General features: G+C 49.0%; 1 long non-coding RNA gene across 1 annotated transcript in view; it reads right to left on the reverse strand.

Annotated features, from left to right (window-relative positions):
* LOC130704937 (uncharacterized) overlaps positions 1-21,483 on the reverse strand; it is a 35,379-nt gene extending 13,896 nt beyond the window's left edge. Inside the window, exons 1-2 of the long non-coding RNA XR_009005489.1 lie at positions 21,362-21,483; positions 1,895-2,039 (exon numbers count right to left, since the gene is read on the reverse strand). This is a non-coding gene — a long non-coding RNA (uncharacterized LOC130704937). The remainder of the gene's footprint in view (positions 1-1,894; positions 2,040-21,361) is intronic.
* Positions 21,484-22,031: the final 548 nt, after the last annotated feature.

A 22,031-nucleotide genomic window follows, 5' to 3' on the forward strand; every position in this document is an offset into this window, starting at 1 on the left:
TGTCCATTTATCTCACCACTTTCTCCCCCAGCACCCAGAAAATTTCCTAGCACACAGGAGCTACCCAACATACATTTGAATGCATGGATGAACTAGATCCAAACAAAAGAAGACAGCTGAATTTGCACATTGTCAAAGGCCAACTCTTCAACCCAAAGGAGGAAACCACAGGGATGCGTTTCAACACCAGCCGCAGCCCAGCGAAGGCGCGTCGCATCCCAGCCTCTGAGGGTCTCTCCATGCGCAGTGCGGGATGAACAAGCCCTTGCCTCAGAAACACCCACAGCCTCGGTCCCCAGCCCAGCGGTGGGGACAGTCCCTCACCTCTGGGCTCCAGCCACCACCCTCGTCCACAAGGGAGTCAGGCAAAGCCTTCTTCTCCAAACTGCTTCCAGGAGCCCCGGGGTCTATGGAGCTCCTCTGCAGGGAGTGTCCAGACATCCTGCCCTCAAGCCCGTCATCACTGAAGGAGCAGGAACGGAACCACTAGTGAGGACGGCTGCACCCATCACACGCTGTGCACCTGAGGGCACGTCACAGGTCCCCTGGAAGCCCCACAACAACCCTGTGGTTTGGGGACAATTATCACCCCACTTGCTCATGAGAATAAGGTCTCAAGAGTCTTACTCAACATCCCAAATGCAAGGAGAGCTGGCCCTGCATCCACTCCTGTTGGACCCCAGGGCCGACGCCTGTGACCGTCAGGACCCTCCATGCCCCGCTGGGCCCCTGACTGGCCCATGGGGCCTGGAGTCCAGCATGGCACTGGCCCTACCAGGGACTCTGCTCTGGGGTCTGTTCCCGCCCTGCCTCGGACGGGCCACAGCGTCTGCGATCCCTGCCGGGGGCATGGACGCCCCCCCACCTCTCCCCGCGTGAGAGCTGGTGCGCCCACCCAGAGCTGAGCATGACACCTGAAGGGCAGCCAGGCACATGCCCTCAGATCATGGTTTCTCCAGGTGGACAATTCCCCCCTTTGAGATGTGACAGAGCCCAGGGCAGCTGTGCAGCTCCCATCCCAATGAAGGGACAGATGTGGGGAGTAACATGTGCGTCTCTGTGGATTTGAACTTCAGGAATTCAGTTGCTCCAGGGTTTACACCAAACATAGGCTCCTTGGGTGCAGTTGTTTACGTTGGCACTTTTGTAACAAACCATGGAGCTCCGCCACAGGCTGGCTTCCAGCTGCCACCCCCCTCCCCGCTGCAGAAAAGACAGAAACGTCCAGAGGCCCTAGGGTGGCTTCTGAGCCCCAGCCCAGCCTGGCCACTTCCCACCCAGGGGCCTCTGCTCTGTCCCATGTACCCTTGGCCTTGCTCGTCCTGGGATGAACCGGGGGTGCCCTCCCTGCTCCCAGCTCTCACCCCACCCCACCCCGTTCCAGTTGCCAATGCAGTACAGCAGCCATCCAGGAATTAATGGTGGGAAGCACTGCTTCATCATGCTTCACACCATTAATTTCAGTATGGCTGCCGTGCTGCATTAGGAACTGGACTTCAGACAGGGCACAGCAGGGACCGTTGTCTCTGCCCTACAACGTCTGGGGCTCCTGAGCCCAGGGGGCCGAGAGACATAGGTGCTGGCAGTGGAGTCTGGCTGGCATGAGCTCCAGAGGTAAGGGAAGGCCCCTGGCAACATCTGCTATGATGTGAGTCCTCAAACCTAAATCACAGACTGCGTGCATCGCATCGACGAGACGTGAGAAGGATGGAAGGAGGGTCACAGCTGCGAGTTATAGAGCAGCTGGTGGTGGGGAAGTATATCAGCCAGAATTCAGTGCTCGTAAGAATTGCTCCGACCCAGAGAATTCACTGGAAGGTATCAGAAGCCCATAGGTCCAGGGGCGAGGCTGGGGACAGGCCCCCCGGGGACGAGGAGAGAAATGAATACTCACTGCAGTGGGTGATCTCTCCCGGCTGCCATCACTGGGGTGGATATAGCAGCCACTGTTGACTCGAGATGCAAACACTGCGGAGGGAATACCTGGCGGCTTGGCGTGAACTGGCTCCTACGCTGGCCCCTTGGAGAAAATGTAATTCCTGAAAAGGAAACCAGGTTGTGAGAGGACAGGAAAAGGGATGCAAGTGCACACAGTGAGATGAGACAGAAAGAATTCCCGCTGGATTCCAGCTCCATTCTTCCCGCCCCACACCCCCCAGACACACCACCACCTCCCACGCGCTGGGCCCAGACCACCTCTCAGTGGAAAGATCTCGGGTTCTCTTCCCCCACGAAGCACCTAAACACTTGCGGGCAAATATCCGAATAGCAAACAGTGCTTGGTGTCTCTCCTCTGAAACGAACAAAGCAGTTCCTGCAATGTTTGTGCTTACAAAGTGTAATACAGTCTTTGTTTACTGAGGTATTTAAAGATTGCTAATTTCCTCCAAGCTCCTAATAGTGTGAATTCTTTTACTGCTTTAAATAGTTTATAATGTATTATTTTAGATTTTCAGTAACCATAATTATTCAGCAGTTGAGGCCGTTATTGCTGCCAAGTGATTTTGAAAAATGAGTGCGGATGGCTAGAACAATGCAGTGCTTGTGCTTGTTCTATTAAACGGGAATCCAGATCACGTGGCTTTATCCCAATCCTCTAGTCCCTGAGTCCCCCAATTAACTCGAAGCACAGACAATATACTTTTTTCCCATCTAAACAGACTCTGCTCCACACTAATTCCCAAAGGTTTTACACCGGTCACCATGTTCCCAAATTGTCCCATAAGAACGATGGCACCTTTTTGAGGATTAACCAAGATGGCGGAGTAGAAGGACGTGTTCTCACTCCCTCTTGCGAGAGCACCAGAATCACAACTGGCTGCTGGACAATCATTGACAGGAAGACCCTGGACTTCACCAAGGAGGACACCCCACGTCCAAGGACAGAGGAGAAGCCACAGTGAGACGGTAGGAGGGGCGCAATCAGAGTAAAATCAAATCCCATAACTGCTGGGTGGGTGACTCACAGACTGGCGAACACTTATACCACAGAAGTCCACCCACTGGAGTGAAGGTTCTGAGCCCCACCTCAGGCTTCCCAACCTGGGGGTCCGGCAAAGGGAGGAGGAATTCCTAGAGAATCAGACTTTGAAGTCTAGTGGGAATTGATTGCAGGACTGTGACAGGACTGGGGGAAACAGAGACCCCACTCTTGGAGGGCACACACAAAGTAATGTGTGCATCGGGACCCAGGGGAAGGAGCAGTGACCCTGGGGGAGACTGAACCAGACGTACCTGCTGGTGTTGGGGGGTCTCCTGCAGAGGCGAGTGGTGGCTCTGTTTCACCATGGGGATAAGGACACTGGCAGCAGAGGTCCTGGGAAGTTCTCCTTGGCGTGAGCCCTCCCAGAGTCTGCCATTAACCCCACCAAAGAGCACGGGTAGGCTCCAGTGTTGGGTTGCCTCAGGCAAAACAACCAACAGGGAGGGAACCCAGCCCCACCCATCAACAGTCAAGTGGATTAAGGTTTTACTGGGCTCTGATCGCCACAGCAACAGGGAGGGAACCCAGCCCCACCCATCAACAGTCAAGTGGATTAAGGTTTTACTGAGCTCTGACCGCCACAGCAACAGTCAGCTCTACCCACCACCAGAGCCTCCCATCAAGCCTCTTAGATAGCCTCAACCACCAGAGGGCAGACAACAGAAGCAAGAAAAACTACAATCCTGCAGCCTGTGGACCAAAAACCACAGTTACAGAAAGACAGAGAAGATGAAAAGGCAGAGGGCTATGTACCAGATGAAGGAACAAGAAAAAACCCCAGAAAAACAACTAAATGAAGTGGAGATAGGCAACCTTCCAGAAAAAGAATTCAGAATAATGATAGTGAAGATGATCCAGGACCTCGGAATAAGAATGGAGGCAAAGATTGAGAAGATGCAAGAAATGATTAACAAAGACCTAGAAGAATTAAAGAACAAACAAACAGAGATGACCAATACAATAACTGAAATGAAAACTACACTAGAAGGAATCAATAGCAGAATAACTGAGGCAGAAGAACGGATAAGTGACCTGGAAGACAGAATGGTGGAATTCACTGCTGCGGAACAGACTAAAGAAAAAAGAATAAAAAGAAATGAAGACAGCCTAAGAGACCTCTGGGACAACATTAAACGCAACAACATTCGCATTATAGGGGTCCCAGAAGGAGAAGAGAGAGAGAAAGGACCAGAGAAAATATTTGAAGAGATTATAATCGAAAACTTCCCTAACATGGGAAAGGAAATAGCCACCCAAGTCCAGGAAGCGCAGAGAGTCCCATACAGAATAAACCCAAGGAGAAACACGCCGAGACACATAGTAATCAAAGTGGCAAAAATTAAAGACAAAGAAAAATTATTGAAAGCAGCAAGGGAAAAACGACAAATAACATACAAGGGAACCCCCATAAGGTTAACAGCTGATTTCTCAGCAGAAACGCTGCAAGCCAGAAGGGAGTGGCATGAAATACTTAAAGTGATGAAAGGGAAGAACCTACAACCAAGATTACTCTACCCAGCAAGGATCTCATTTAGATTTGATGGAGAAATCAAAAGCTTTACAGACAAGCAAAAGCTAAGAGAATTCAGCACCACCAAACCAGCTCTACAACAAATGCTAAAGGAACTTCTCTAAGTGGGAAACACAAGAGAAGAAAAGGACCTACAAAAACAAACCCAAAACAATTAAGAAAATGGTCATAGGAACATACATATCGATAATTACCTTAAACGTGAATGGATTAAATGCCCCAACCAAAAGACATAGACTGGCTGAATGGATACAAAAACAAGACCCATATATATGCTGTCTACAAGAGACCCACTTCAGACCTAGGGACACATACAGACTGAAAGTGAGGGGATGGAAAAAGATATTCCATGCAAATGGAAATCAAAAGAAAGCTGGAGTAGCTATACTCATATCAGATAAAATAGACTTTAAAATAAAGAATGTTACAAGAGACAAGGAAGGACACTACATAATGATCCAGGGATCAATCCAAGAAGAAGATATAACAATTATAAATATATATGCACCCAACATAGGAGCACCTCAATACATAAGGCAACTGCTAACAGCTATAAAAGAGGAAATCGACAGTAACACAATAATAGTGGGGGACTTTAACACCTCACTTACACCAATGGACAGATCATCCAAAATGAAAATAAATAAGGAAACAGAAGCTTTAAATGACACAATAGACCAGATAGATTTAATTGATATATATAGGACATTCCATCCAAAAACGGCAGATTACACGTTCTTCTCAAGTGCACACGGAACATTCTCTAGGATAGATCACATCTTGGGTCACAAATCAAGCCTCAGTAAATTTAAGAAAATTGAAATCATATCAAGCATCTTTTCTGACCACAACGCTATGAGATTAGAAATGAATTACAGGGAAAAAAACGTAAAAAAGACAAACACATGGAGGCTAAACAATACGTTACTAAATAACCAAGAGATCACTGAAGAAATCAAACAGGAAATAAAAAAATACCTAGAGACAAATGACAATGAAAACACGACGACCCAAAACCTATGGGATGCAGCAAAAGCGGTTCTAAGAGGGAAGTTTATAGCTATACAAGCCTACCTAAAGAAACAAGAAAAATCTCAAGTAAACAATCTAACTTTACACCTAAAGAAACTAGAGAAAGAAGAACAAACAAAACCCAAAGTTAGCAGAAGGAAAGAAATCATAAAGATCAGAGCAGAAATAAATGAAATAGAAACAAAGAAAACAATAGCAAAGATCAATAAAACTAAAAGTTGGTTCTTTGAGAAGATAAACAAAATTGATAAGCCATTAGCCAGACTCATCAAGAAAAAGAGGGAGAGGACTCAAATCAATAAAATCAGAAATGAAAAAGGAGAAGTTACAACAGACACCGCAGAAATACAAAACATCCTAAGAGACTACTACAAGCAACTCTATGCCAATAAAATGGACAACCTGGAAGAAATGGACAAATTCTTAGAAAGGTATAACCTTCCAAGACTGAACCAGGAAGAAACAGAAAATATCAACAGACCAATCACAAGTAATGAAATTGAAACTGTGATTAAAAATCTTCCAACAAACAAAAGTCCAGGACCAGATGGCTTCACAGGTGAATTCTATCAAACATTTAGAGAAGAGCTAACACCCATCCTTCTCAAACTCTTCCAAAAAATTGCAGAGGAAGGAACTCTCCCAAACTCATTCTATGAGGCCACCATCACCCTGATACCAAAACCAGACAAAGACACTACAAAAAAAGAAAATTACAGACCAATATCACTGATGAATATAGATGCAAAAATCCTCAACAAAATACTAGCAAACAGAATCCAACAACACATTAAAAGGATCATACACCACGATCAAGTGGGATTTATCCCAGGGATGCAAGGATTCTTCAATATACGCAAATCAATCAATGTGATACACCATATTAACAAATTGAAGAATAAAAACCATATGATCATCTCAATAGATGCAGAAAAAGCTTTTGACAAAATTCAACACCCATTTATGATAAAAACTCTCCAGAAAGTGGGCATAGAGGGAACCTACCTCAACATAATAAAGGCCATATATGACAAACCCACAGCAAACATCATTCTCAATGGTGAAAAACTGAAAGCATTTCCTCTAAGATCAGGAACGAGACAAGGATGTCCACTCTCACCACTATTATTCAACATAGTTCTGGAAGTCCTAGCCACGGCAATCAGAGAAGAAAAAGAAATAAAAGGAATACAAATTGGAAAAGAAGAAGTAAAACTGTCACTGTTTGCGGATGACATGATACTATACATAGAGAATCCTAAAACTGCCACCAGAAAACTGCTAGAGCTAATTAATGAATATGGTAAAGTTGCAGGTTACAAAATTAATGCACAGAAATCTCTTGCATTCCTATACACTAATGATGAAAAATCTGAAAGAGAAATTATGGAAACACTCCCATTTACCATTGCAACAAAAAGAATAAAATACCTAGGAATAAACCTACCTAGGGAGACAAAAGACCTGTATGCAGAAAACTATAAGACACTGATGAAAGAAATTAAAGATGATACCAACAGATGGAGAGATATACCATGTTCTTGGATTGGAAGAATCAACATTGTGAAAATGAGTATACTACCCAAAGCAATCTACAGATTCAATGCAATCCCTATCAAATTACCAATGGCATTTTTTACGGAGCTAGAACAAATCATCTTAAAATTTGTATGGAGACACAAAAGACCCCGAATAGCCAAAGCAGTCTTGAGGCAAAAAAATGGAGCTGGAGGAATCAGACTCCCTGACTTCAGACTATACTACAAAGCTACAGTAATCAAGACAATATGGTACTGGCACAAAAACAGAAACATAGATCAATGGAACAAGATAGAAAGCCCAGAGATTAACCCACGCACCTATGGTCAACTAATCTATGACAAAGGAGGCAAAGATATACAATGGAGAAAAGACAGTCTCTTCAATAAGTGGTGCTGGGAAAACTGGACAGCCACATGTAAAAGAATGAAATTAGAATACTCCCTAACACCATACACAAAAATAAACTCAAAATGGATTAGAGACCTAAATATAAGACTGGACACTATAAAACTCTTAGAGGAAAACATAGGAAGAACACTCTTTGACATAAATCACAGCAAGATCTTTTTCGATCCACCTCCTAGAGTAATGGAAATAAAAACAAAAATAAACAAGTGGGACCTAATGAAACTTCAAAGCTTTTGCACAGCAAAGGAAACCATAAACAAGACGAAAAGACAACCCTCAGAATGGGAGAAAATATTTGCAAATGAATCAACGGACAAAGGATTAATCTCCAAAATATATAAACAGCTCATTCAGCTCAATATCAAAGAAACAAACACCCCAATCCAAAAATGGGCAGAAGACCTAAATAGACATTTCTCCAAAGAAGACATACAGACGGCCACGAAGCACATGAAAAGATGCTCAACATCACTAATTATTAGAGAAATGCAAATCAAAACTACAATGAGGTATCACCTCACTCCTGTTAGAATGGGCATCATCAGAAAATCTACAAACAACAAATGCTGGAGAGGGTGTGGAGAAAAGGGAACCCTCTTGCACTGTTGGTGGGAATGTAAATTGATACAGCCACTATGGAGAACAATATGGAGGTTCCTTAAAAAACTAAAAATAGAATTACCATATGACCCAGCAATCCCACTACTGGGCATATACCCAGAGAAAACCGTAATTCAAAAAGACACGTGCACCCGAATGTTCATTGCAGCACTATTTACAATAGCCAGGTCATGGAAGCAACCTAAATGCCCATCAACAGACGAATTGATAAAGAAGTTGTGGTACATATATACGATGGAATATTATTCAGCCATAAAAAGGAACGAAATTGAGTCATTTGTTGAGAAGTGGATGGATCTAGAGACTGTCATACAGAGTGAAGTAAGTCAGAAAGAGAAAAACAAATATCGTATGTTAATGCATGTATGTGGAACGTAGAAAAATGGTACAGATGAGCCAGTTTGCAGGGCAGAAGTTGAGACACAGATGTAGAGAATGGACATATGGACACCAAGGGGGGAAAACTGCGATGAGGTGGGGATGGTGATATGCTGAATTGGGCGATTGGGATTGACATGTATACACTGATGTGTATAAAACTGATGCCTAATAAGAACCTGCAGTATAAAAAAAACAAACAAAACAACTAATACTAAACTTTCATTGGGTTATTTGTATGGAAATATGTTAATATAAATGTTTCAGACATTACATGAAATTTCTAAAAATCTTATATTTGTATTTGTATGGAAATATGTATGGAAATATGTTAATATAAATGTTTCAGACAGTACATGAAATTTCTAAAAATCTTATATTTGTATTTGTATGGAAATATGTACGGAAATATGTTAATATAAATGTTTCAGACATTACATGAAATTTCTAAAAATCTTATATTTGTATTTGTATGGAAATATGTATGGAAATATGTTAATATAAATGTTTCAGACATTACATGAAATTTCTAAAAATCTTATATTTGTATTTGTATGGAAATATGTATGGAAATATGTTAATATAAATGTTTCAGACATTACATGAAATTTCTAAAAATCTTATATTTGTATTTGTATGGAAATATGTATGGAAATATGTTAATATAAATGTTTCAGACATTACAGGAAACGTCTAAAAATCTTATATGTTCTGGTATAATGGTATAAGTAATAATCCTAGTTATTACTTTAAAATGTATATCTCAGAAATAACTAATTTTCTTGTCAACTGCATTATTATGAACTTTCATCAAATCTTTAACCATGGTCATTTTTAAGTCTTTTGTCATTTACAGACAGTTCTGGGTGTACTCTGATGATTTTGCAAATATGTTCCTATAAAAGAGTTTCATCTTCAAGAAATTCATGGAAAAGACTCTGACAAGTACAGGTTTCTGGTAACTGACTGTACTGCTGAACTGAATGAATAAGCATTTTCAGAACTCTAATGAAAAACTGATGAACTCACAAAAGTGCTAACAAAAGATCAAGATGAAAAAAAAGAAATTAATTACATGGGACTGAGTGAACTGATGAGGATGAGTATAATTTTTGTGACTTTCTGTCTGAATTAAAAAAAAAAAAAAATCCCACAAGGACTTAGAGGAAAAGAATATACAAATCAATTTTCACTGCAAAGTAAAGGAGCTGTTACAGTGGAGGATTACTGGACTGAATGTCAATGTTATGACATAGTATAAGTGTGTTTCATGTTTGGTAATTGCAATCATTGTTGCTTTTGTTGTGGTCATCCATGTACAATGCTTGGTGTCAGTCTATCTATCTCTTGTAAAAATAAAATACAGTGTGTGTGTGTGGAAAAAAAAAAAAAAAAGAACGATGGCACCTAGGGTGCCCTGGCCACAAACCCCAGCTCTCCTGGCTCCTGACACATCCACAGCTTCCCCTGCGGGCCCTGGAGACTCTGCCTGAGGGCTTTCCTATCGTGGGGTCCGGCGGGAAGGGACAGCGGGTGGATCCCCAGAAGGAGCCCTTAGCCGACTAGAAATGGGGATTGGAGGGAGATAGCCCAGCTTCTGGGCCCCTCAGTCCCTGGGCTGGGACAGCTCTGGCAGAAGGGAAAGTCAGCTCAGGAAGCCAGTGGCTCTAGCGGGTATCCACAAAAATCTTCAACCTGCGTTTTAGGTATTTCACAAGGAGATCTTAGATCAAAGGGTACAGGAAAGTGCTGCCAGGTCCCGTCACAAGTCCCTCCAGGGGCAGGAGTGAGGAGTACACTGAGGAGCCGATGCCTTGCTGTCCCCTCCCTCACTTTCCATCCCTCCATCCCAGCCGGCGGGTCCTGGTGTCAGGACCCACCACCCACCCGTGGCCTTTGTTCTTGAGGCTCCTGGAAGGAAAAAAAAAGAAAATTCCGTTCAATCCCCACTATAACCTGTCCTTGCAGGAGCATAAAAATAACTGATTGCTTATTTTAAACACCTGACCAATCTACTGCGGCAGCAACTCAGAAAATCTGATAAGGTGATAATGGAAAATGTGTCACGCATGAATACCCATTTTAAAAACACACTTATGTCACACTTCCCATAAAGGTCAAAATTAATGTTATGTTGAAAACATTTTTCAAAGTACAATTATCTTGACTCGTGAAGCAAACCAAATTCCTATTTGGTTTACAGTCTCGGTTTTAAGCCACACACATTTCACCAAGAGGGCCTCACCCATCAGACTGAAGGCTGAGTTAACGCAATATTACAGGACCTTGTATCCCCCAGCCGCTGTCCTGGTCTCTGCTCAGCTGCCTCACCCTCCAGGGAGAAACTGGTGCCCCTCCTCCACCCGGCCCCACGTGTCCCCTCCACGCTGGACTCCAGAGCCCCTGGCCTGGGAGCCGCTGGCCACACGTCCTGCAGCAGCGAGGGGTCCCCACGGCACCGCAGGCCCACAGATGGGGGCTCGGCCACTGACAGGGGTCCAGCCGGGGGACTGTCTTCCAGAGATGGACAGGACATACTTCCCTCTGAAATGGTGCTCGGGGTCTGCAATGGGGGAGCTGGTGAAGAAAGTAAGGACTGTTTTACCCTCTCTCGTTTCTAAAATTCAAGTAAAACAAACGAGCAATGAGCCCAAAGGCATAAGAAATTGTGGATTCCCTTCTTGAGAGAAGAGCCGGCAGAGATAAACCAGGAAGGCGGGGAGTGAAGGATGGTCTGGACATCTGGCCCTAGGGACCTTCCTGTGCCAGGTAAGTGGAGGAGCCTAGAACTCGGTGGTTAAACACAGGTGGGTATCAACGCAGGCAGCCCAGGGATTCTGAAGACCAGCACCCCCGGCGTCCAGACCCTTGGGTTCAGGGACTCTGTCCTCTGCTGTCCCCCAGTGTCTGGAACAGTGCCTGCAACAGAGCAGACATGCCAGAGGTATTTGCTGAATAAGGAGCCAACAGAAGCAGCCGACCCTACAGGAGCGAGCCTTCTGCCTGCCGTGGAATGAGTAGGAGACAATTCTGGGGCGCACGCCCCCTGCCACCGGCACCTACGGGTGGAGAAAAGTTAGACAAGTCACCTCGGATCCATTAGGGACGTAACAACCTGCTTCATGGCACTACTGTTAACCTCAGTGTGGATCGTCCCTGGAAAAGCTGTCGTAAACCCTAACATGTTGTGCAAATGAGCTGGTGACGATGATGGAAAAGGCACAGCAGGTGTTTCAAGCCGATTTCAAACAAATAAAGGCTAAAGTCCAAAAAGACAGAGACAGGACAGATTTTGACGTGGGGAAGATTCAGGGGAAAGACCAGACCCTGTATTCAGGAAGAGCCAGGCTCCACGCCAGGCCATGGCTGCCCCCTCAGGACAGTATGTCTCTGGAGGTCCAATGTCCCATTTCAAGTGAACCTGCCAAGTAATCAGATAATCGTTCGGTGGAGTAAAAGCCAGACTGGCATTGATAAGGCTGGTGTCTGTCACCGTCTCGCAGGGCAACCAGTGAGGTGCTTTGCTGAGCCTCTTGTGCCTCTGGTTCGTCGGTGCAAAGGGAGAGGAGGAAATGAGCTCGGTGCTTTTCTAACGTTTTCGTAGCAGAACTATGTTTTCAGGCAAAGCCCTGCATGCACTGAAGTCAAAACGGCTTGTCCACGGCAGGCACACCTGTAGAAATTGTAAATGGGCACCTCTGATAAAGTGAAAGCTCTCCCCCACCCACCCTAGCCCGGCCCCTTCAGTGTCGCCCTCCGAGGACCCAGGAACACATCTGAAATGCCCGAGCGAGATGACCCTCGGGGGTGCTTTCCTGCTGCAGAAAATCTGGGCATGTGTGACCCCAACCAGCAGTTTTCCCATCTGCCAGTCTGTCCTCTCCCCCCAGACACAGTCCTCAATTTCTTTGGAAATACGTCTTTTACTGCCCTTGTTTGAACGAGACGGCCTGAATGTACGTGCAAAATCAAAGGTTAATGATAAAACCTCTCCGGAAAACATGCTGCTTGAACGGCCACGAGCCCCGGCTCCAGTGACTGCATAGATCCTTGCTGGGTTTTCCTTTTGAAATCACACATGGTGCAGCCACAGGAGCCCAGGGCTGGCCGCCTCCCAACTCAGAAACGATTCCAACCATCTGCTAAGGCCACCTGGCTATGGGGGCTTCCAGAAACACGTGCTCTGGGTCGTGACCAACATGCAATAAGGTCCTTCTACTGGACAAACACCCACTGGTGGTTTGTTTGTAAAGAGCGGGTAAGTGTGTCAGTTAGGGGCGCCTTACAGGGGGATGAAGCATCCCTGCCCTTTATTGTTATTACTAAGACATCATCCACCTAAATCTTTGTACCTGCTATTGGTTTATCTCCCCCAAGAATCAAGTATGAGCATCAATCAACTCAGCCTTGGGGACCATCCTCACAGTTGTCCACTAGCCTGTGTCACTGTGGCAGGTGAGGTGGATGGGCAATAATTAGATAAGAGATGACCAGCGTCTCCCTAGAGAAGACCAGGGTCACCTCTTTACTGTGCTCCCGTGGCCAAAGACAGGTGGCACCCAGGCAAGACAGAGATCTCCCCGTGGGGTCAGCCCACCTTGGCAGCCTCTCCTCTCCCACCCGCCTGCCCCCACTCCCTGCAAGCCTCACCTGGGGGCACTTCCTTAGAAATCACCTGCCCATGAACCATCTCAGGGTCTGGTTCCAGGGCCTCCCCTCTCCTCAGCCACTGAGGGTCAGCCTGGGCTGACGAAGCTTATGGAGACTTCCAGAGACTGTATCTACGTTAGGGGCGTTGCACCCATGGACAGACACAGGTATAAATCCTCTCCCTTACGTTTGGCCCTGCTGGTTATGGGGAAAAGCTTCTCTGTCCAAAGAGTAGCAGCAGCTGTCTCGTCATCTTTATCAGCCCCGGGAAATTCCAGTGCGTTCCCTCCAGCGAGGGTCACATGGCAGACATAGGACAGAGGCAGAGGGTGGACAGAGTATCCAGGTCAGCCTGAGAGATGTGACTAGTCAATGGCGATCCCAAGAGTAAGGGTGGAAATCAGGATGGGCGCAGGGCAGGAACACTTGGTTTACTGGGGAAGCAAGCCTCATCTCATCTTATCTGGGTCCTTAGGGCAGGATGCTGCATTGTCCTGCCCCCCAGGTGTTTTCTAGGTCACCAGAACACCCAGAGGGCTGGTTAAAACACAGATTGCGAGACCTCAGCCCAGAGCCAGCAAGTCTGGGATGGGCTCCAAGAATCTGCATTTCTAACAGATATCCAGGTGATGCTGAAGCTGTTCTGGGGACCCTACTTTGAGAACCTCTGGGCTACACCAGACACTCTTGTAGACCCCACCTGGAGTACTGTTCATCGCAGCCCATGACTCTTATCATCTGCTCAATCCTCAGGCTTCCTGAGCAGAGCAGAAATTCCTGGGTGTTTAACACAGCTCTCCATCCTTAGGAGGACATACTCTACTGAGTGAGTGAATGGCCTCAACACCCAGGCCCTGGGTGGACCCACTCAGAAAACACACTCAGCACATACAAAGAGCACTGACTGACCAGTCACCAAGTGCCAGGCACCGCACACCAGCCATCCCTTAAACCCCGTAGCAATCCTACACCGTAGATGTGAGCAACACCCTGTTTTCACAGATGAAGGAACTGTGGCTCAGAGAGGTAAGTAATTTGACCAAGGTAAGTAATTTGACACAGCTAGGAGGGGGCAGAATTGGACCTGAAATCCACAGTCTGACTTCCAAGCTTGTACTCATAACCCCTACACACTACCCTTATACTCTGACCCCTACTCCGTGACCTCTAGACCCTACCCCTCTACATGACCTCTACATCTTAACCCCTACACCATGACCTCTACACCATGACTCCTACACCATGACCCCCACACCATGACTCCTACACCATGACCCCTACACTGTGACTTCTACACTATAACCCCTACACTATGACCCCTACACTATAACCCCTACGCTATGACCCCTATAGCGTGACCCCTACACCGTGACCTCTACACTATAACCCCTACACCTTAACCCCTAAAACATGACCCCTACACCCTAACTGCTACACTATGACCCCTATACCATGACCTCTATACTATAACCCCTACAACTCCACAGACACAAATCAAGAGGCTGCTCAAGCATCCTTCTCCTGGGAAGACTTCCCTGAGCTCCCTGCCACCCGCAGCCCAAGCGGAATTCACTGCGCTTCCCTTTTGAGGGGAGTTTGGGTTCTGTTGGAGAAGCAGGGGTGATGGAGGGAGGCAGGGGCTGGCCCCGGGGGAGCCCAGCAGCCGCACTGCAACACGGCATCTTGTTCTAAAGGTCAGCCACTGCAGGGCTTTCCACATGGAAGCAGGATCAGGCACCACATTCTGGACTCCCTTAGCCTGCAGCCTCCAAAAGCAGAGTCTGAGTCAAGGGCGTGTGGGGCTGTAATCCCAGGAGCAGGGGTGAGGGACGGGGGTGAGAGAGGGAAGGGAAAGTCCACCTCGCTGCCTGGCCACAGCTCAGGCCCCCAGACACTCAATCGGGGGGGGCACCGGGTGAGAAGTCTCACGACCCCCCTTGTCTACCCCTCGGCTCCCTGGAAGGCTGACCTGCCCCAGATGTCCAGGTGGGATGTGTGGGGGCCACATGGGTCCAGGATGTCCCTCACTGAGGCATCAGAGAAGGACCAAGCAGGACAGCGGTCCCCAACCTTTTTGGCACTAGGGACCAGTTTCGTGGAAGACAATTTTTCCATGGACAGGGTGTGGGGATGGTTCAGGCGGTAATGTGAGCGATGGGGAGCGATGGGGGGGCGTCAGATGAAGCTTCACTCACTCGCCCACCACTCACCTCCTGCTGTGCAGCCCGGTTCCTAACAGGCCGCGGACCAGTACCAGTCCATGGCTCGGGGGTTGGAGACCCCCGGAGCGAGAGGACAGAGCCAGGCCGTGTCGGGCTATATGAGGCTGGTCGCAGCCTGCAGTAGGGCAGGGGCCGGGAGGACCAAAGGGGTGCCCAGGAGGGTCCCATTCCAAGACCAGCAGGGACAGGGAGAGAGCCCAGGCACTGCGTCTCCCCGAGCAGGCCACCAAGTGGACAGATGTGTGGGTGGACAGACAGAGGTCCCACAGGTGTATTGTAGAAGCATGAAGAGGACAGAATAACTCCCAACTGAGAGAGGCCTCGAAAAATTAGAAACGGCTAAAGAGAAGGTAAAGACAGCATTGGACTAGAACTTCCCCAGCTTCTGGAATTAACATATTTCTCCAAATTTTTCTTGCCGTCAGTACCAATTCACCACTGATTTCTGCGTCCACCTACCTCATCCAGTGAAGAGCAGAACGAGGGGTTGAACGGGGACGTTAAGAAAGAGAGAGCAGGGCTTCCCTGGTGGCGCAGTGGTTGGGAGTCTGCCTGATAATGCAGGGGACACGGGTTCGAGCCCTGGTCTGGGAGGATCCCACATGCTGCGGAGCAACTAGGCCCATGAGCCACAACGACTGAGCCTGCGCTCTGCAACAAGAGAGACCGCGACAGTGAGAGGCCCGCGCTCCGTGATGAAGAGTGGCCCCCGCTTGCCGCAACTAGAGAAAGCCCTCGCACAGAAACAGAGACCCAACACAGCCAAATAATAAATAAATAAATAAATAAATAATTTAAAAAAAAAAAAAAAGAATGATAAATGTGGGCCCCAGCCCGACAGTGTTGGCTCCATCCCACGGGTACAGACATGCCAGGCCCCTGGGCTGGGTCCTGCCGACGAGGCAGGGAGGTCTGCGTGGTGTTTGCCCATCTGTCTCAGGTCCCAGAGCAGCAGCTTCAGTTACTGTGCGAATAAACAAAGTCAGGGTCACCGCATTCCCTGGATTCAGTCCCACCCTGCTTTATAAATGCCCCCACCCATTTCATACTGAACTTTCCAAGTCGTTAAGTATCGACCCCAGGTCTGATGGCAGGATCGTCCATCCCACTGTACGGGCAGCAGCCTGTGCTGGGGGAGATGGTCTGGATCTGGGTCTAGAGGCCACACTGCCCACATCCAGAGGCGGCTCTGCTGCTCCCTGGCTGAGGCCCCTTCACTGCTCTGTGCCTTGGTGACCTCATCTGTAAGGTGGGGACAATGTGGGTACCTACCGCACGAGGCTGTGGTGGGGGCCAAAGGGGACCATTTCTGCCGAGTGCTTAGTGGGTCTTGCTAACCATCAGCCAGTAACATTTAAGTGTTTCCTCCCTGCTGGGCACTTCGCATCTTTCCAAGTTTCTATAAACAGGACTGCAGTGAACAACTGTGATTTTACTTGTTCTAAAATATTCTCTAAAGACACATTCCTGGAAGTGGAAACCCTCTCCCACAAGGTGCAAAGCCACCTTCCAGAAGAAGTCTTCCAAGTTCTGCTACGAACAGGAAGATGAGACAGGTCCCGTTCCCCATACCCGTGCAAGACTCTGTGTGTTTATTTTTTATTTATTTATTTTTTTTGGCTGTGTCATGCGGCATGCAGGATCTTAGTTCCCCGACCAGGGATTGAACCCGTGCCCCCTGCATTGGGACCACAGAGTCTTAACCACTGGACCACCAGGGAAGTCCCGACTCTGTGTGTTTATACTTGTTTGCAAAGCTTTCCAATTGTTGGCAAAAAATACTTCCTCATGCTGCCTTCCTTTTCATTAACGGTATTTTCCATCATGAACTGACTGTTTTAATCTGCACATACACAGTACCTTTTGTGGCTTTACTCCACATTCCTACCTGGGTGTTCACCCATTTAACACAGAAGGACTCTTCATGTACGACACATATTACCCATCTGGAGGATACCGTGTGACTTATTGTCCAAATCAGGGCACTGAGTAAGTAAAAGGGTTGCAACGGATAATGACACAGGACAACAGGCATAAACCAGACTCTCTGGAGTGGATCGGGGCTGTGGCCATCTAACCACCTGCCTCTCACTGCAAATGTTCCTGCTCTTCTGCAGACCAGGGCTCACAGGGAGCTCCGACAGCCCGGGGATGGAAACCGTGGCCGCCACCACATGGGCCCCTGGCTCCAGCCAGCTGGGCTTGCAGCTGTGCCCTCGCCAACCATGCTGAGCTCCCCACACACGAAGCTCTGGGTCAACGAAAACGCTCAAGGAGAAATGAACGGCCTTCCTCTGAGATGTCACACAAGCCCAGTGGACCCGCAACCCAGACGGATCTCCCTCCTCACTAAGTCACCCAAGCTAATTACAGGGGGGGTTTGCAGAATGAGCTACTGATGTACTGTCTCCCGTCTCAAGACAGTGCCTTGGAGACAGCAACCAGCGTCTGAGAGCAGGGAGGGCGCACTCCACGGACAGGGGCGGGACAAGCCCCGCCTGGCAGCTCATCGAGACCCTGCTCCTCCATCGATTTCGTGGTAGGGAGTGTCACGTGGAGTGTCTCTTGCAGCGCACCCCGCCTTGGCAGAAACTCCAGCCTGGTCTCTCTCTACCACCGCCCCCAGATCCCGAGGGTCGTCCTTGGCACCAAGCTCCAGCAGACTTGGCTCCTGGCCGAGCCTCCTGCTGTGTGGGGACTACAGTCCTCCTCCCCAGGCTGGGGGACCCCTGGTTCTTGCTCAGGGAACCACAGGGAGGAATCAGGCTCAGATCTCCCGCTCAGAAGCCTCTCACTGTCTTCCTAGCCATCTTCTTGTCAGGGGTGTCTTTAGCGTCTCCAGAGCAGAACATGTTTTAAAATGCACTTCATCTTTACAATACAGTTATTTTCAATGATAAGCATTACTATAGAGCTACAGAAATAAAGACAGTGTGGACTGGCGTGGGACCTCGCCCAGCACCCCTCCAGCGCCGAAACCCAGACGGCTTCCTGTTCCCAGGGAAAGTCTGAGCTGTCGAAGAGCCAAGGCCATCTTTCTGTTTCACAAAGCTGGAGACCAAGAAAGGTGAAAATGCCCCGAGCACATTGACTTAGTGTTTATTGTTTTGAGCCGACCCCTCAGGAAGGACCTGCACGGAGTGATGGGGTGGAGGCCGCACAGAACCAACCCAGCTGGCACGACGGAGGAGACGCTGGTCCATCGGGGCCCACACCACATGCCTCCCCTCTGACCACAGAAGCACCTCCTGGAACCTTCCCCACCCACCCACCCCACTCCCAGGCAGCACCTCTCTCCAGAGTCCTCTCGCCAAGGCCCTCCCGAAGCCCCTCCCTGCCTGCGCTGGGCCGGAGTGTCCATCGGGAGCTCAGGTCCCTTCAAAAAGGCAGCCCGAGGCTGAGCGGCCCTCTGACCACAGGGGACCACGGCCCGGCGGGCGGCATCGACAGCTTTGTTGGGGGAGGGGGCCATCATGACCACCCTCACCTGCAGGAGGAGGAGGAGGGGCGTGGCCCCCCCAAAGGGCCAGGGCACTGACACTGCACCGCTGCCCGGGTCCCAGTGGACAGGGCAAGACAAGGTGAGTGGACCGGCAGCCAGAGGCGATGGGATGGGATGGGGTTGGGGGGGGGGGGGCAGGGCCAGGGGGGAGGGGGGTGGGAAGGACACCCTGAGGATTCACACAGGGGCAGCTGCTCCTCACTTCTAATCGATTTTGGCCTCGTCTGCCCATCTCATGGTCTGCGTGACACGCAAACTGAAGGAGAAATTGTTTATGCCGGACTCACAGCTTTTTAACCTGCTAACCAACCACAGGAGATATTCCTTGTCAACAAAATGTTTCCTTGTTGGGTCATTTGTAGAGACATGGATGGACCTAGAGACTGTCATACAGAGTGAAGTAAGTCAGAAAGAGAAAAACAAATACCGTATGCTAACGCATATATGTGGAATCTAGAAAAACGGTACAGATGAACTGGTTTGCAAGGCAGAAATAGAGACACAGATGTAGAGAACAAACGTATGGACACCAAAGGGGGGGAAGCGGGGAGGGGGGGGTGGGAGGTGGGATGAACTGGGAGACTGAGATTGACATGTGTACACTAGTATGTATAAAATGGATAAGTAATAAGGACCTGCTGTATAGCACAGGGAACTCCACTTCGCTGTACAGTAGAAACTAATGCAACATTGTAAAACAACTATACCCCAATTTTTTAAAAAAACAAACTTTTCCTTGCCCCTGGCTAATGTAAAAGAAGTTAGCCACTAAGTGCAGAGGCGGTTGGATTTCCACAGCTCTCTTGGTTCCAGGCCATCCTGGCCGCACACCCTGCCCCCGACAACCAGGTCAGGACTGGCGAGGTCGAACGCCCCAAACTGGGGCGAATCTTGGGGAGCATCTAAACCTGGAACCCGTGTGCTGCTGGGGAACAGACATCACAGCTTCAAACTGGGCTCCCACACGCCACCCACACGCCTGCTCTTCCCTTCTAATTTGCCTGCCAGTCTTTGAAAATCTGATGTTTAAGAAAGACGAAGTAAAAGATTTTAACCACTTATACCATTTCTCTAAATTCCTCACCATCTTTCCACAAATAACAAAGAAATTGTCTTGTGATTTGGGTTGAGACAGTCCCGGCAGAGAGCGGGGGTTTTTCTGACTTCTGTTTTCCCCTCAACACAGCGGGCCGTCTAAGCTTCCTTCCAGTTTAAAACTCTTCCAGGGACAGGAAAGGGGGCCCGAAACCACAGTCAGGTGGGTGCATCCAGGACGGCCAAGGCACATGACCTGTGACTTCTGCTGACACACTCATTCAGGGACCTCATGACAACGAGCACTGCCCCTCAAGCAGGTGGCGTCTTTGTGCCCCACGCACAGAACTGGGAGGTGCTGAGCTGCAGGCAGGAGCTCCCAGGGGTCAGGGCCACACCCAGAGGAGCCGCAGGGCCCTGCTTGGTCAACAGCCCCGCCAGTGGGACTGCACCATGGCGGTAGGGGCCACAGGACTCAGAGGGCAGCACAACAGCCAGGCCCCGTAGGCCAGAGTCAGACTAGAGATAACCAGACGTAAGGTCGTGCATTTGAACTCAAAGGGTCAGTCGTCCAGGAATGAGATGGCAGAGACTTGAATTGTCGGCAGTTCTGATGGAAAAGTCCTACGTTTTGAGCTCACCACAAGCTTAATATGAACGAACACTGTGATGTGCTATAGAGATGCTAATTAATAAGCTAGGACCTCGTCAGAGGGCTTCCAGAGAATTTCTGTGGCTACTGCCCATCACCCCCATGTCTGTGCTGCACATCACCCCCGTGTCTCTCACTCCTCCCTCCTGAGCTCAGACATGTTTACAACTGTCTGTGAGACCTCCCCACCTGAATGTGCACAGACCCCTAAACCTGGACAATACTCACCAACATCCATTACCCACCCAGCACACCCGTCACACCTGCGGCCTGTTTTCCGGATCTCCTGGTGGCCCCAGCATCAGCCCCTGAGCCTTGTCTCACCTCCGTCCACGTCTCTCCCTCACCTCCTGCCAAAGCCTCTTCCCGGGGAGCAGCTGCCACCGACCCCCACACTGCTCCCCTCGGCTCAGCATCGGCACCTCCTGCCTGGACAGTCGCTTCCCACCTGGCCTCTTTTCCTCGTCCACCAAGGAGCCTTGCAGAACGATTTTACAAAATGCACTTCTGATTGTTATCACATCCCTCTGTAAGGCCCCAGCTCCTGTAGAATAAAGTGCAAATCCCGTAGCCAGGTCCCCGGGGCCCCGGGTGATCGGCACCTGCACCTGTCATCTCGTCCACCTGGAGGACGTCCTGCCACGGGCCACACTTTCGTCCATGCCGGACTCTCATGGGGACGGTAACTCGGCCCTTTCAGCCCCCTAGTCCAAGACCTGGCCTGAAAGTGAACTCTGGAGCGTCCCCTGGTCACCCAGCCCCGCTCCCAAATCTCTGCCCTCCTTTCCACCCGCATGCACTTCACCTTGGTGATTTTCACACTGCGTAATGAATCTCTGTTTTCATGTCACTCTTGGCCGCGAGAGAGCAGGACACGAGAGTGTCCTGTGTTTGTAACTCCAGCACCAGGCTTAGAGCCTTCAAACGCCTGCTGAAGAAAAGAAAAGAAATTAATAAATCCACACCTAAGTGCATGGATGGATGGACGGATGGATAGATGGGTCCCACCCCCCCATCCCTTTGCATATTGCGTCGCCCCCTCCTGCCTACACCAGTGAAATCTTCCCCAGGCATCTTCTCGGGTGCCATTTACAGCAGCAGGACTGTCCTTCCAAGGCCAGCCCACGGCCCCCCCACGTGCGACCGTGCCTCGGGGAGGGTTTCCAATAAGACTCGTGAAGCAGAGAAGCCTCTGGGCACAGCAACACAGCCTCCGGAGGGGCTGCTTCTGGAGCTGAGGCACCACCTGGCAGAGGAGAAGGGGGCCTTTCCGGACGGGCAAGTGAACCCAGGACCAGAGAGGAGTCGTCATGTGTGTCATCTCTTATAGGAACACAAGGCTTGATGGAAAAGGGAGCAAGGGGCCTGCCACCCAGAAGAGGTGACAAACAAACCTCCTGAACCCTTCACAGCTGTGACTGCCATGCAGCCCCAACAGTTCAGCTGGGCGGGATCCCAGATCGCAGATCCGTCAC

The sequence above is a fragment of the Balaenoptera acutorostrata genome, chromosome 15 (assembly GCF_949987535.1).
Source record: "Balaenoptera acutorostrata chromosome 15, mBalAcu1.1, whole genome shotgun sequence".
Lineage (NCBI taxonomy): Eukaryota > Metazoa > Chordata > Mammalia > Artiodactyla > Balaenopteridae > Balaenoptera > Balaenoptera acutorostrata.